Below are 17404 nucleotides of genomic sequence, written 5' to 3' on the forward strand. Positions count from 1 at the left end.
ACCCGGTACTTGTGGTTCGGACTGTCTCCAACCAGCCATAATGTTGTGAGAGTGAAATTATGTCTAAGTCCAGCTTTGGTACATTAGAAGCAACTCTGAAACTTAACCTAAGCGTTTTTCGAAGCTACTTTTTGGCTAACTTCTTATAGGAAGGTCTAGGAACGCTGAAAATGAACGTACGCATCTTTCACTCTTCCCGAGGGACTTAGAAGAATTTTGTGATATTTTTTATTAAAATGGTGTATAAGGGTATATATATAAATATATTATATAAATATATTTTATGCACTGTATATGAGCTGGCGATTTCTAAGTCTGTGGTTCCGAGAGGGGGTAACCAGGCTCACTAATAAAGGTCAAGCCACTTGGCTGCCAGAATGCCCTGCTTCAGCACAGACCAGAAATGCATTGTGATAAGCGTATCCCCGGTATAGTCAGGGGTTAATGGGAGTCGTCCCCTTCCCCCAGTATACGCCCAGAACCATGGACCCGGTACTTGTGGTTCGGACTGTCTCCAACCAGCCATAATGTTGTGAGAGTGAAATTATGTCTAAGTCCAGCTTTGGTACATTAGAAGCAACTCTGAAACTTAACCTAAGCGTTTTTCGAAGCTACTTTTTGGCTAACTTCTTATAGGAAGGTCTAGGAGCTCTGAAAATGAACGTGCGCGTCTTTCACTCTTCCCTAGGGACTTAGAAGAATTTTGTGATATTTTTTATTAAAATGGTGTATAAGGGTATATATATAAATATATTATATAAATATATTTTATGCACTGTATATGAGCTGGCGATTTCTAAGTCTGTGGTTCCGAGAGGGGGTAACCAGGCTCACTAATAAAGGTCAAGCCACTTGGTCGCCAGAATGCCCTGCTTCAGCACAGACCAGAAAGGCATTGTGATAAGCGTATCCCCGGTATAGTCAGGGGTTAATGGGAGTCGTCCCCGTCCCCCCAGTATACGGCCAGAACCATGGACCCGGTACTTGTGGTTCGGACTGTCTCCAACCAGCCATAATGTTGTGAGAGTGAAATTATGTCTAAGTCCAGCTTTGGTACATTAGAAGCAACTCTGAAACTTAACCTAAGCGTTTTTCCAAGCTACTTTTTGGCTAACTTCTTATAGGAAGGTCTAGGAGCTCTGAAAATGAACGTGCGCGTCTTTCAATCTTCCCGAGGGACTTAGAAGAATTTTGTGATATTTTTTATTAAAATGGTGTATAAGGGTATATATATAAATATATTATATAAATATATTTTATGCACTGTATATGAGCTGGCGATTTCTAAGTCTGTGGTTCCGAGAGGGGGTAACCTGGCTCACTAATTATTGTCAAGCCACTTGGCTGCCAGAATGCCCTGCTTCAGCACAGACCAGAAAGGCATTGTGATAAGCGTATCCCCGGTATAGTCAGGGGTTAATTGGAGTCGTCCCCGTCCCCCCAGTATACGCCCAGAACCATGGACCCGGTACTTGTGGTTCGGACTGTCTCCAACCAGCCATAATGTTGTGAGAGTGAAATTATGTCTAAGTCCAGCTTTGGTACATTAGAAGCAACTCTGAAACTTAACCTAAGCGTTTTTCCAAGCTACTTTTTGGCTAACTTCTTATAGGAAGGTCTAGGAGCTCTGAAAATGAACGTGCGCGTCTTTCACTCTTCCTGAGGGACTTAGAAGAATTTTGTGATATTTTTTATTAAAATGGTGTATAAGGGTATATATATAAATATATTATATAAATATATTTTATGCACTGTATATGAGCTGGCGATTTCTAAGTCTGTGGTTCCGAAAGGGGGTAACCAGGCTCACTAATAAAGGTCAAGCCACTTGGCTGCCAGAATGCCCTGCTTCAGCACAGACCAGAAATGCATTGTGATAAGCGTATCCCCGGTATAGTCAGGGGTTAATGGGAGTCGTCCCCTTCCCCCAGTATACGCCCAGAACCATGGACCCGGTACTTGTGGTTCGGACTGTCTCCAACCAGCCATAATGTTGTGAGAGTGAAATTATGTCTAAGTCCAGCTTTGGTACATTAGAAGCAACTCTGAAACTTAACCTAAGCGTTTTTCGAAGCTACTTTTTGGCTAACTTCTTATAGGAAGGTCTAGGAGCTCTGAAAATGAACGTGCGCGTCTTTCACTCTTCCCGAGGGACTTAGAAGAATTTTGTGATATTTTTTATTAAAATGGTGTATAAGGGTATATATATAAATATATTATATAAATATATTTTATGCACTGTATATGAGCTGGCGATTTCTAAGTCTGTGGTTCCGAGAGGGGGTAACCAGGCTCACTAATAAAGGTCAAGCCACTTGGTTGCCAGAATGCCCTGCTTCAGCACAGACCAGAAAGGCATTGTGATAAGCGTATCCCCGGTATAGTCAGGGGTTAATGGGAGTCGTCCCCGTCCCCCCAGTATACGGCCAGAACCATGGACCCGGTACTTGTGGTTCGGACTGTCTCCAACCAGCCATAATGTTGTGAGAGTGAAATTATGTCTAAGTCCAGCTTTGGTACATTAGAAGCAACTCTGAAACTTAACCTAAGCGTTTTTCGAAGCTACTTTTTGGCTAACTTCTTATAGGAAGGTCTAGGAGCTCTGAAAATGAACGTGCGCGTCTTTCACTCTTCCAGAGGGACTTAGAAGAATTTTGTGATATTTTTTATTAAAATGGTGTATAAGGGTATATAATAAATATATTATATAAATATATTTTATGCACTGTATATGAGCTGGCGATTTCTAAGTCTGTGGTTCCGAGACGGGGTAACCAGGCTCACTAATAAAGGTCAAGCCACTTGGCTGCCAGAATGCCCTGCTTCAGCACAGACCAGAAAGGCATTGTGATAAGCGTATCCCCGATATAGTCAGGGGTTAATGGGAGTCGTCCCCTTCCCCCAGTATACGCCCAGAACCATGGACCCGGTACTTGTGGTTCGGACTGTCTCCAACCAGCCATAATGTTGTGAGAGTGAAATTATGTCTAAGTCCAGCTTTGGTACATTAGAAGCAACTCTGAAACTTAACCTAAGCGTTTTTCGAAGCTACTTTTTGGCTAACTTCTTATAGGAAGGTCTAGGAGCTCTGAAAATGAACGTGCGCGTCTTTCACTCTTCCCGAGGGACTTAGAAGAATTTTGTGATATTTTTTATTAAAATGGTGAATAAGGGTATATATATAAATATATTATATAAATATATTTTATGCACTGTATATGAGCTGGCGATTTCTAAGTCTGTGGTTCCGAGAGGGGGTAACCAGGCTCACTAATAAAGGTCAAGCCACTTGGTCGCCAGAATGCCCTGCTTCAGCACAGACCAGAAATGCATTGTGATAAGCGTATCCCCGGTATAGTCAGGGGTTAATGGGAGTCGTCCCCTTCCCCCAGTATACGCCCAGAACCATGGACCCGGTACTTGTGGTTCGGACTGTCTCCAACCAGCCATAATGTTGTGAGAGTGAAATTATGTCTAAGTCCAGCTTTGGTACATTAGAAGCAACTCTGAAACTTAACCTAAGCGTTTTTCGAAGCTACTTTTTGGCTAACTTCTTATAGGAAGGTCTAGGAGCTCTGAAAATGAACGTGCGCGTCTTTCACTCTTCCCGAGGGACTTAGAAGAATTTTGTGATATTTTTTATTAAAATGGTGTATAAGGGTATATATATAAATATATTATATAAATATATTTTATGCACTGTATATGAGCTGGCGATTTCTAAGTCTGTGGTTCCGAGAGGGGGTAACCAGGCTCACTAATAAAGGTCAAGCCACGTGGTTGCCAGAATGCCCTGCTTCAGCACAGACCAGAAAGGCATTGTGATAAGCGTATCCCCGGTATAGTCAGGGGTTAATGGGAGTCGTCCCCGTCCCCCCAGTATACGGCCAGAACCATGGACCCGGTACTTGTGGTTCGGACTGTCTCCAACCAGCCATAATGTTGTGAGAGTGAAATTATGTCTAAGTCCAGCTTTGGTACATTAGAAGCAACTCTGAAACTTAACCTAAGCGTTTTTCGAAGCTACTTTTTGGCTAACTTCTTATAGGAAGGTCTAGGAGCTCTGAAAATGAACGTGCGCGTCTTTCACTCTTCCAGAGGGACTTAGAAGAATTTTGTGATATTTTTTATTAAAATGGTGTATAAGGGTATATAATAAATATATTATATAAATATATTTTATGCACTGTATATGAGCTGGCGATTTCTAAGTCTGTGGTTCCGAGAGGGGGTAACCAGGCTCACTAATAAAGGTCAAGCCACTTGGCTGCCAGAATGCCCTGCTTCAGCACAGACCAGAAAGGCATTGTGATAAGCGTATCCCCGGTATAGTCAGGGGTTAATGGGAGTCGTCCCCGTCCCCCCAGTATACGGCCAGAACCATGGACCCGGTACTTGTGGTTCGGACTGTCTCCAACCAGCCATAATGTTGTGAGAGTGAAATTATGTCTAAGTCCAGCTTTGGTACATTAGAAGCAACTCTGAAACTTAACCTAAGCGTTTTTCGAAGCTACTTTTTGGCTAACTTCTTATAGGAAGGTCTAGGAGCTCTGAAAATGAACGTGCGCGTCTTTCACTCTTCCCGAGGGACTTAGAAGAATTTTGTGATATTTTTTATTAAAATGGTGTATAAGGGTATATATATAAATATATTATATAAATATATTTTATGCACTGTATATGAGCTGGCGATTTCTAAGTCTGTGGTTCCGAGAGGGGGTAACCAGGCTCACTAATAAAGGTCAAGCCACTTGGTTGCCAGAATGCCCTGCTTCAGCACAGACCAGAAAGGCATTGTGATAAGCGTATCCCCGGTATAGTCAGGGGTTAATGGGAGTCGTCCCCGTCCCCCCAGAATACGGCCAGAACCATGGACCCGGTACTTGTGGTTCGGACTGTCTCCAACCAGCCATAATGTTGTGAGAGTGAAATTATGTCTAAGTCCAGCTTTGGTACATTAGAAGCAACTCTGAAACTTAACCTAAGCGTTTTTCTAAGCTACTTTTTGGCTAACTTCTTATAGGAAGGTCAAGGAGCTCTGAAAATGAACGTGCGCGTCTTTCACTCTTCCCGAGGGACTTAGAAGAATTTTGTGATATTTTTTATTAAAATGGTGTATAAGGGTATATATATAAATATATTATATAAATATATTTTATGCACTGTATATGAGCTGGCGATTTCTAAGTCTGTGGTTCCGAGAGGGGGTAACCAGGCTCACTAATAAAGGTCAAGCCACTTGGTTGCCAGAATGCCCTGCTTCAGCACAGACCAGAAAGGCATTGTGATAAGCGTATCCCCGGTATAGTCAGGGGTTAATGGGAGTCGTCCCCGTCCCCCCAGTATACGGCCAGAACCATGGACCCGGTACTTGTGGTTCGGACTGTCTCCAACCAGCCATAATGTTGTGAGAGTGAAATTATGTCTAAGTCCAGCTTTGGTACATTAGAAGCAACTCTGAAACTTAACCTAAGCGTTTTTCGAAGCTACTTTTTGGCTAACTTCTTATAGGAAGGTCTAGGAGCTCTGAAAATGAACATGCGCGTCTTTCACTCTTCCCGAGGGACTTAGAAGAATTTTGTGATATTTTTTATTAAAATGGTGTATAAGGGTATATATATAAATATATTATATAAATATATTTTATGCACTGTATATGAGCTGGCGATTTCTAAGTCTGTGGTTCCGAGAGGGGGTAACCAGGCTCACTAATAAAGGTCAAGCCACTTGGCTGCCAGAATGCCCTGCTTCAGCACAGACCAGAAAGGCATTGTGATAAGCGTATCCCCGATATAGTCAGGGGTTAATGGGAGTCGTCCCCGTCCCCCAGTATACGCCCAGAACCATCGACCCGGTACTTGTGGTTCGGACTGTCTCCAACCAGCCATAATGTTGTGAGTGTGAAATTATGTCTAAGTCCAGCTTTGGTACATTAGAAGCAACTCTGAAACTTAACCTAAGCGTTTTTCTAAGCTACTTTTTGGCTAACTTCTTATAGGAAGGTCAAGGAGCTCTGAAAATGAACGTGCGCGTCTTTCACTCTTCCCGAGGGACTTAGAAGAATTTTGTGATATTTTTTATTAAAATGGTGTATAAGGGTATATATATAAATATATTATATAAATATATTTTATGCACTGTATATGAGCTGGCGATTTCTAAGTCTGTGGTTCCGAGAGGGGGTAACCAGGCTCACTAATAAAGGTCAAGCCACTTGGCTGCCAGAATGCCCTGCTTCAGCACAGACCAGAAAGGCATTGTGATAAGCGTATCCCCGGTATAGTCAGGGGTTAATGGGAGTAATCCCCGTCCCCCCAGTATACGCCCAGAACCATGGACCCGGTACTTGTGGTTCGGACTGTCTCCAACCAGCCATAATGTTGTGAGAGTGAAATTATGTCTAAGTCCAGCTTTGGTACATTAGAAGAAACTCTGAAACTTAACCTAAGCGTTTTTCGAAGCTACTTTTTGGCTAACTTCTTATAGGAAGGTCAAGGAGCTCTGAAAATGAACGTGCGCGTCTTTCACTCTTCCCGAGGGACTTAGAAGAATTTTGTGATATTTTTTATTAAAATGGTGTATAAGGGTATATATATAAATATATTTTATGCACTGTATATGAGCTGGCGATTTCTAAGTCTGTGGTTCCGAGAGGGGGTAACCAGGCTCACTAATAAAGGTCAAGCCACTTGGCTGCCAGAATGCCCTGCTTCAGCACAGACCAGAAAGGCATTGTGATAAGCGTACTGTATCCCCGGTATAGTCAGGGGTTAATGGGAGTAATCCCCGTCCCCCCAGTATACGCCCAGAACCATGGACCCGGTACTTGTGGTTCGGACTGTCTCCAACCAGCCATAATGTTGTGAGAGTGAAATTATGTCTAAGTCCAGCTTTGGTACATTAGAAGCAACTCTGAAACTTAACCTAAGCGTTTTTCGAAGCTACTTTTTGGCTAACTTCTTATAGGAAGGTCAAGGAGCTCTGAAAATGAACGTGCGCGTCTTTCACTCTTCCCGAGGGACTTAGAAGAATTTTGTGATATTTTTTATTAAAATGGTGTATAAGGGTATATATATATAAATATATTATATAAATATATTTTATGCACTGTATATGAGCTGGCGATTTCTAAGTCTGTGGTTCCGAGAGGGGGTAACCAGGCTCACTAATAAAGGTCAAGCCACTTGGCTGCCAGAATGCCCTGCTTCAGCACAGACCAGAAATGCATTGTGATAAGCGTATCCCCGGTATAGTCAGGGGTTAATGGGAGTCGTCCCCTTCCCCCAGTATACGCCCAGAACCATGGACCCGGTACTTGTGGTTCGGACTGTCTCCAACCAGCCATAATGTTGTGAGAGTGAAATTATGTCTAAGTCCAGCTTTGGTACATTAGAAGCAACTCTGAAACTTTACCTAAGCGTTTTTCGAAGCTACTTATTGGCTAACTTCTTATAGGAAGGTCAAGGAGCTCTGAAAATGAACGTGCGCGTCTTTCACTCTTCCCGAGGGACTTAGAAGAATTTTGTGATATTTTTTATTAAAATGGTGTATAAGGGTATATATATAAATATATTATATAAATATATTTTATGCACTGTATATGAGCTGGCGATTTCTAAGTCTGTGGTTCCGAGAGGGGGTAACCAGGCTCACTAATATAGGTCAAGCCACTTGGTTGCCAGAATGCCCTGCTTCAGCACAGACCAGAAAGGCATTGTGATAAGCGTATCCCCGGTATAGTCAGGGGTTAATGGGAGTCGTCCCCGTCCCCCCAATATACGGCCAGAACCATGGACCCGGTACTTGTGGTTCGGACTGTCTCCAACCAGCCATAATGTTGTGAGAGTGAAATTATGTCTAAGTCCAGCTTTGGTACATTAGAAGCAACTCTGAAAGTTAACCTAAGCGTTTTTCGAAGCTACTTTTTGGCTAACTTCTTATAGGAAGGTCTAGGAGCTCTGAAAATGAACGTGCGCGTCTTTGACTCTTCCCGAGGGACTTAGAAGAATTTTGTGATATTTTTTATTAAAATGGTGTATAAGGGTATATATATAAATATATTATATAAATATATTTTATGCACTGTATATGAGCTGGCGATTTCTAAGTCTGTGGTTCCGAGAGGGGGTAACCAGGCTCACTAATAAAGGTCAAGCCACTTGGCTGCCAGAATGCCCTGCTTCAGCACAGACCAGAAATGCATTGTGATAAGCGTATCCCCGGTATAGTCAGGGGTTAATGGGAGTCGTCCCCTTCCCCCAGTATACGCCCAGAACCATGGACCCGGTACTTGTGGTTCGGACTGTCTCCAACCAGCCATAATGTTGTGAGAGTGAAATTATGTCTAAGTCCAGCTTTGGTACATTAGAAGCAACTCTGAAACTTAACCTAAGCGTTTTTCGAAGCTACTTTTTGGCTAACTTCTTATAGGAAGGTTTAGGAGCTCTGAAAATGAACGTGCGCGTCTTTCACTCTTCCCGAGGGACTTAGAAGAATTTTGTGATATTTTTTTATTAAAATGGTGTATAAGGGTATATATATAAATATATTATATAAATATATTTTATGCACTGTATATGAGCTGGCGATTTCTAAGTCTGTGGTTCCGAGAGGGGGTAACCAGGCTCACTAATAAAGGTCAAGCCACTTGGCTGCCAGAATGCCCTGCTTCAGCACAGACCAGAAAGGCATTGTGATAAGCGTATCCCCGGTATAGTCAGGGGTTAATGGGAGTAATCCCCGTCCCCCCAGTATACGCCCAGAACCATGGACCCGGTACTTGTGGTTCGGACTGTCTCCAACCAGCCATAATGTTGTGAGAGTGAAATTATGTCTAAGTCCAGCTTTGGTACATTAGAAGCAACTCTGAAACTTAACCTAAGCGTTTTTTAAGCTACTTTTTGGCTAACTTCTTATAGGAAGGTCAAGGAGCTCTGAAAATGAACGTGCGCGTCTTTCACTCTTCCCGAGGGACTTAGAAGAATTTTGTGATATTTTTTATTAAAATGGTGTATAAGGGTATATATATAAATATATTTTATGCACTGTATATGAGCTGGCGATTTCTAAGTCTGTGGTTCCGAGAGGGGGTAACCAGGCTCACTAATAAAGGTCAAGCCACTTGGCTGCCAGAATGCCCTGCTTCAGCACAGACCAGAAAGGCATTGTGATAAGCGTATCCCCGGTATAGTCAGGGGTTAATGGGAGTAATCCCCGTCCCCCCAGTATACGCCCAGAACCATGGACCCGGTACTTGTGGTTCGGACTGTCTCCAACCAGCCATAATGTTGTGAGAGTGAAATTATGTCTAAGTCCAGCTTTGGTACATTAGAAGCAACTCTGAAACTTTACCTAAGCGTTTTTCGAAGCTACTTATTGGCTAACTTCTTATAGGAAGGTCAAGGAGCTCTGAAAATGAACGTGCGCGTCTTTCACTCTTCCCGAGGGACTTAGAAGAATTTTGTGATATTTTTTATTAAAATGGTGTATAAGGGTATATATATAAATATATTATATAAATATATTTTATGCACTGTATATGAGCTGGCGATTTCTAAGTCTGTGGTTCCGAGAGGGGGTAACCAGGCTCACTAATATAGGTCAAGCCACTTGGTTGCCAGAATGCCCTGCTTCAGCACAGACCAGAAAGGCATTGTGATAAGCGTATCCCCGGTATAGTCAGGGGTTAATGGGAGTCGTCCCCGTCCCCCCAATATACGGCCAGAACCATGGACCCGGTACTTGTGGTTCGGACTGTCTCCAACCAGCCATAATGTTGTGAGAGTGAAATTATGTCTAAGTCCAGCTTTGGTACATTAGAAGCAACTCTGAAAGTTAACCTAAGCGTTTTTCGAAGCTACTTTTTGGCTAACTTCTTATAGGAAGGTCTAGGAGCTCTGAAAATGAACGTGCGCGTCTTTGACTCTTCCCGAGGGACTTAGAAGAATTTTGTGATATTTTTTATTAAAATGGTGTATAAGGGTATATATATAAATATATTATATAAATATATTTTATGCACTGTATATGAGCTGGCGATTTCTAAGTCTGTGGTTCCGAGAGGGGGTAACCAGGCTCACTAATAAAGGTCAAGCCACTTGGCTGCCAGAATGCCCTGCTTCAGCACAGACCAGAAATGCATTGTGATAAGCGTATCCCCGGTATAGTCAGGGGTTAATGGGAGTCGTCCCCTTCCCCCAGTATACGCCCAGAACCATGGACCCGGTACTTGTGGTTCGGACTGTCTCCAACCAGCCATAATGTTGTGAGAGTGAAATTATGTCTAAGTCCAGCTTTGGTACATTAGAAGCAACTCTGAAACTTAACCTAAGCGTTTTTCGAAGCTACTTTTTGGCTAACTTCTTATAGGAAGGTTTAGGAGCTCTGAAAATGAACGTGCGCGTCTTTCACTCTTCCCGAGGGACTTAGAAGAATTTTGTGATATTTTTTTATTAAAATGGTGTATAAGGGTATATATATAAATATATTATATAAATATATTTTATGCACTGTATATGAGCTGGCGATTTCTAAGTCTGTGGTTCCGAGAGGGGGTAACCAGGCTCACTAATAAAGGTCAAGCCACTTGGCTGCCAGAATGCCCTGCTTCAGCACAGACCAGAAAGGCATTGTGATAAGCGTATCCCCGGTATAGTCAGGGGTTAATGGGAGTAATCCCCGTCCCCCCAGTATACGCCCAGAACCATGGACCCGGTACTTGTGGTTCGGACTGTCTCCAACCAGCCATAATGTTGTGAGAGTGAAATTATGTCTAAGTCCAGCTTTGGTACATTAGAAGCAACTCTGAAACTTAACCTAAGCGTTTTTTAAGCTACTTTTTGGCTAACTTCTTATAGGAAGGTCAAGGAGCTCTGAAAATGAACGTGCGCGTCTTTCACTCTTCCCGAGGGACTTAGAAGAATTTTGTGATATTTTTTATTAAAATGGTGTATAAGGGTATATATATAAATATATTTTATGCACTGTATATGAGCTGGCGATTTCTAAGTCTGTGGTTCCGAGAGGGGGTAACCAGGCTCACTAATAAAGGTCAAGCCACTTGGCTGCCAGAATGCCCTGCTTCAGCACAGACCAGAAAGGCATTGTGATAAGCGTATCCCCGGTATAGTCAGGGGTTAATGGGAGTAATCCCCGTCCCCCCAGTATACGCCCAGAACCATGGACCCGGTACTTGTGGTTCGGACTGTCTCCAACCAGCCATAATGTTGTGAGAGTGAAATTATGTCTAAGTCCAGCTTTGGTACATTAGAAGCAACTCTGAAACTTAACCTAAGCGTTTTTCGAAGCTACTTTTTGGCTAACTTCTTATAGGAAGGTCAAGGAGCTCTGAAAATGAACGTGCGCGTCTTTCACTCTTCCCGAGGGACTTAGAAGAATTTTGTGATATTTTTTATTAAAATGGTGTATAAGGGTATATATATAAATATATTTTATGCACTGTATATGAGCTGGCGATTTCTAAGTCTGTGGTTCCAAGAGGGGGTAACCAGGCTCACTAATAAACGTCAAGCCACTTGGCTGCCAGAATGCCCTGCTTCAGCACAGACCAGAAATGCATTGTGATAAGCGTATCCCCGGTATAGTCAGGGGTTAATGGGAGTCGTCCCCTTCCCCCAGTATACGCCCAGAACCATGGACCCGGTACTTGTGGTTCGGACTGTCTCCAACCAGCCATAATGTTGTGAGAGTGAAATTATGTCTAAGTCCAGCTTTGGTACATTAGAAGCAACTCTGAAACTTTACCTAAGCGTTTTTCGAAGCTACTTATTGGCTAACTTCTTATAGGAAGGTCAAGGAGCTCTGAAAATTGAAGTGCGCGTCTTTCACTCTTCCCGAGGGACTTAGAAGAATTTTGTGATATTTTTTATTAAAATGGTGTATAAGGGTATATATATAAATATATTATATAAATATATTTTATGCACTGTATATGAGCTGGCGATTTCTAAGTCTGTGGTTCCGAGAGGGGGTAACCAGGCTCACTAATAAAGGTCAAGCCACGTGGTTGCCAGAATGCCCTGCTTCAGCACAGACCAGAAAGGCATTGTGATAAGCGTATCCCCGGTATAGTCAGGGGTTAATGGGAGTCGTCCCCGTCCCCCCAGTATACGGCCAGAACCATGGACCCGGTACTTGTGGTTCGGACTGTCTCCAACCAGCCATAATGTTGTGAGAGTGAAATTATGTCTAAGTCCAGCTTTGGTACATTAGAAGCAACTCTGAAACTTAACCTAAGCGTTTTTCGAAGCTACTTTTTGGCTAACTTCTTATAGGAAGGTCTAGGAGCTCTGAAAATGAACGTGCGCGTCTTTCACTCTTCCCGAGGGACTTAGAAGAATTTTGTGATATTTTTTTATTAAAATGGTGTATAAGGGTATATATATAAATATATTATATAAATATATTTTATGCACTGTATATGAGCTGGCGATTTCTAAGTCTGTGGTTCCGAGAGGGGGTAACCAGGCTCACTAATAAAGGTCAAGCCACTTGGCTGCCAGAATGCCCTGCTTCAGCACAGACCAGAAAGGCATTGTGATAAGCGTATCCCCGGTATAGTCAGGGGTTAATGGGAGTAATCCCCGTCCCCCCAGTATACGCCCAGAACCATGGACCCGGTACTTGTGGTTCGGACTGTCTCCAACCAGCCATAATGTTGTGAGAGTGAAATTATGTCTAAGTCCAGCTTTGGTACATTAGAAGCAACTCTGAAACTTAACCTAAGCGTTTTTTAAGCTACTTTTTGGCTAACTTCTTATAGGAAGGTCAAGGAGCTCTGAAAATGAACGTGCGCGTCTTTCACTCTTCCCGAGGGACTTAGAAGAATTTTGTGATATTTTTTATTAAAATGGTGTATAAGGGTATATATATAAATATATTTTATGCACTGTATATGAGCTGGCGATTTCTAAGTCTGTGGTTCCGAGAGGGGGTAACCAGGCTCACTAATAAAGGTCAAGCCACTTGGCTGCCAGAATGCCCTGCTTCAGCACAGACCAGAAAGGCATTGTGATAAGCGTATCCCCGGTATAGTCAGGGGTTAATGGGAGTAATCCCCGTCCCCCCAGTATACGCCCAGAACCATGGACCCGGTACTTGTGGTTCGGACTGTCTCCAACCAGCCATAATGTTGTGAGAGTGAAATTATGTCTAAGTCCAGCTTTGGTACATTAGAAGCAACTCTGAAACTTAACCTAAGCGTTTTTCGAAGCTACTTTTTGGCTAACTTCTTATAGGAAGGTCAAGGAGCTCTGAAAATGAACGTGCGCGTCTTTCACTCTTCCCGAGGGACTTAGAAGAATTTTGTGATATTTTTTATTAAAATGGTGTATAAGGGTATATATATAAATATATTTTATGCACTGTATATGAGCTGGCGATTTCTAAGTCTGTGGTTCCAAGAGGGGGTAACCAGGCTCACTAATAAACGTCAAGCCACTTGGCTGCCAGAATGCCCTGCTTCAGCACAGACCAGAAATGCATTGTGATAAGCGTATCCCCGGTATAGTCAGGGGTTAATGGGAGTCGTCCCCTTCCCCCAGTATACGCCCAGAACCATGGACCCGGTACTTGTGGTTCGGACTGTCTCCAACCAGCCATAATGTTGTGAGAGTGAAATTATGTCTAAGTCCAGCTTTGGTACATTAGAAGCAACTCTGAAACTTTACCTAAGCGTTTTTCGAAGCTACTTATTGGCTAACTTCTTATAGGAAGGTCAAGGAGCTCTGAAAATGAACGTGCGCGTCTTTCACTCTTCCCGAGGGACTTAGAAGAATTTTGTGATATTTTTTATTAAAATGGTGTATAAGGGTATATATATAAATATATTATATAAATATATTTTATGCACTGTATATGAGCTGGCGATTTCTAAGTCTGTGGTTCCGAGAGGGGGTAACCAGGCTCACTAATAAAGGTCAAGCCACGTGGTTGCCAGAATGCCCTGCTTCAGCACAGACCAGAAAGGCATTGTGATAAGCGTATCCCCGGTATAGTCAGGGGTTAATGGGAGTCGTCCCCGTCCCCCCAGTATACGGCCAGAACCATGGACCCGGTACTTGTGGTTCGGACTGTCTCCAACCAGCCATAATGTTGTGAGAGTGAAATTATGTCTAAGTCCAGCTTTGGTACATTAGAAGCAACTCTGAAACTTAACCTAAGCGTTTTTCGAAGCTACTTTTTGGCTAACTTCTTATAGGAAGGTCTAGGAGCTCTGAAAATGAACGTGCGCGTCTTTCACTCTTCCAGAGGGACTTAGAAGAATTTTGTGATATTTTTTATTAAAATGGTGTATAAGGGTATATATATAAATATATTTTATGCACTGTATATGAGCTGGCGATTTCTAAGTCTGTGGTTCCAAGAGGGGGTAACCAGGCTCACTAATAAACGTCAAGCCACTTGGCTGCCAGAATGCCCTGCTTCAGCACAGACCAGAAATGCATTGTGATAAGCGTATCCCCGGTATAGTCAGGGGTTAATGGGAGTCGTCCCCTTCCCCCAGTATACGCCCAGAACCATGGACCCGGTACTTGTGGTTCGGACTGTCTCCAACCAGCCATAATGTTGTGAGAGTGAAATTATGTCTAAGTCCAGCTTTGGTACATTAGAAGCAACTCTGAAACTTTACCTAAGCGTTTTTCGAAGCTACTTATTGGCTAACTTCTTATAGGAAGGTCAAGGAGCTCTGAAAATGAACGTGCGCGTCTTTCACTCTTCCCGAGGGACTTAGAAGAATTTTGTGATATTTTTTATTAAAATGGTGTATAAGGGTATATATATAAATATATTATATAAATATATTTTATGCACTGTATATGAGCTGGCGATTTCTAAGTCTGTGGTTCCGAGAGGGGGTAACCAGGCTCACTAATAAAGGTCAAGCCACGTGGTTGCCAGAATGCCCTGCTTCAGCACAGACCAGAAAGGCATTGTGATAAGCGTATCCCCGGTATAGTCAGGGGTTAATGGGAGTCGTCCCCGTCCCCCCAGTATACGGCCAGAACCATGGACCCGGTACTTGTGGTTCGGACTGTCTCCAACCAGCCATAATGTTGTGAGAGTGAAATTATGTCTAAGTCCAGCTTTGGTACATTAGAAGCAACTCTGAAACTTAACCTAAGCGTTTTTCGAAGCTACTTTTTGGCTAACTTCTTATAGGAAGGTCTAGGAGCTCTGAAAATGAACGTGCGCGTCTTTCACTCTTCCCGAGGGACTTAGAAGAATTTTGTGATATTTTTTATTAAAATGGTGTATAAGGGTATATATATAAATATATTATATAAATATATTTTATGCACTGTATATGAGCTGGCGATTTCTAAGTCTGTGGTTCCGAGAGGGGGTAACCAGGCTCACTAATAAAGGTCAAGACACTTGGCTGCCAGAATGACCTGCTTCAGCACAGACCAGAAAGGCATTGTGATAAGCGTATCCCCGATATAGTCAGGGGTTAATGGGAGTCGTCCCCGTCCCCCAGTATACGCCCAGAACCATCGACCCGGTACTTGTGGTTCGGACTGTCTCCAACCAGCCATAATGTTGTGAGAGTGAAATTATGTCTAAGTCCAGCTTTGGTACATTAGAAGCAACTCTGAAACTTAATCTAAGCGTTTTTCGAAGCTACTTTTTGGCTAACTTCTTATAGGAAGGTCTAGGAACGCTGAAAATGAACGTGCGCATCTTTCACTCTTCCCGAGGGACTTAGAATAATTTTGTGATATTTTTTATTAAAATGGTGTATAAGGGTATATATATAAATATATTTTATGCACTGTATATGAGCTGGCGATTTCTAAGTCTGTGGTTCCGAGAGGGGGTAACCAGGCTCACTAATAAAGGTCAAGCCACTTGGCTGCCAGAATGCCCTGCTTCAGCACAGACCAGAAAGGCATTGTGATAAGCGTATCCCCGGTATAGTCAGGGGTTAATGGGAGTCGTCCCCGTCCCCCCAGTATACGGCCAGAACCATGGACCCGGTACTTGTGGTTCGGACTGTCTCCAACCAGCCATAATGTTGTGAGAGTGAAATTATGTCTAAGTCCAGCTTTGGTACATTAGAAGCAACTCTGAAACTTAACCTAAGCGTTTTTCGAAGCTACTTTTTGGCTAACTTCTTATAGGAAGGTCTAGGAGCTCTGAAAATGAACGTGCGCGTCTTTCACTCTTCCCGAGGGACTTAGAAGAATTTTGTGATATTTTTTATTAAAATGGTGTATAAGGGTATATATATAAATATATTATATAAATATATTTTATGCACTGTATATGAGCTGGCGATTTCTAAGTCTGTGGTTCCGAGAGGGGGTAACCAGGCTCACTAATAAAGGTCAAGCCACTTGGTTGCCAGAATGCCCTGCTTCAGCACAGACCAGAAATGCATTGTGATAAGCGTATCCCCGGTATAGTCAGGGGTTAATGGGAGTCGTCCCCGTCCCCCCAGTATACGGCCAGAACCATGGACCCGGTACTTGTGGTTCGGACTGTCTCCAACCAGCCATAATGTTGTGAGAGTGAAATTATGTCTAAGTCCAGCTTTGGTACATTAGAAGCAACTCTGAAACTTAACCTAAGCGTTTTTCGAAGCTACTTTTTGGCTAACTTCTTATAGGAAGGTCTAGGAGCTCTGAAAATGAACATGCGCGTCTTTCACTCTTCCCGAGGGACTTAGAAGAATTTTGTGATATTTTTTATTAAAATGGTGTATAAGGGTATATATATAAATATATTATATAAATATATTTTATGCACTGTATATGAGCTGGCGATTTCTAAGTCTGTGGTTCCGAGAGGGGGTAACCAGGCTCACTAATAAAGGTCAAGCCACTTGGCTGCCAGAATGCCCTGCTTCAGCACAGACCAGAAAGGCATTGTGATAAGCGTATCCCCGATATAGTCAGGGGTTAATGGGAGTCGTCCCCGTCCCCCAGTATACGCCCAGAACCATCGACCCGGTACTTGTGGTTCGGACTGTCTCCAACCAGCCATAATGTTGTGAGTGTGAAATTATGTCTAAGTCCAGCTTTGGTACATTAGAAGCAACTCTGAAACTTAACCTAAGCGTTTTTCTAAGCTACTTTTTGGCTAACTTCTTATAGGAAGGTCAAGGAGCTCTGAAAATGAACGTGCGCGTCTTTCACTCTTCCCGAGGGACTTAGAAGAATTTTGTGATATTTTTTATTAAAATGGTGTATAAGGGTATATATATAAATATATTATATAAATATATTTTATGCACTGTATATGAGCTGGCGATTTCTAAGTCTGTGGTTCCGAGAGGGGGTAACCAGGCTCACTAATAAAGGTCAAGCCACTTGGCTGCCAGAATGCCCTGCTTCAGCACAGACCAGAAAGGCATTGTGATAAGCGTATCCCCGGTATAGTC

This window comes from Ascaphus truei, chromosome 1 (assembly GCF_040206685.1).
Source record: "Ascaphus truei isolate aAscTru1 chromosome 1, aAscTru1.hap1, whole genome shotgun sequence".
Lineage (NCBI taxonomy): Eukaryota > Metazoa > Chordata > Amphibia > Anura > Ascaphidae > Ascaphus > Ascaphus truei.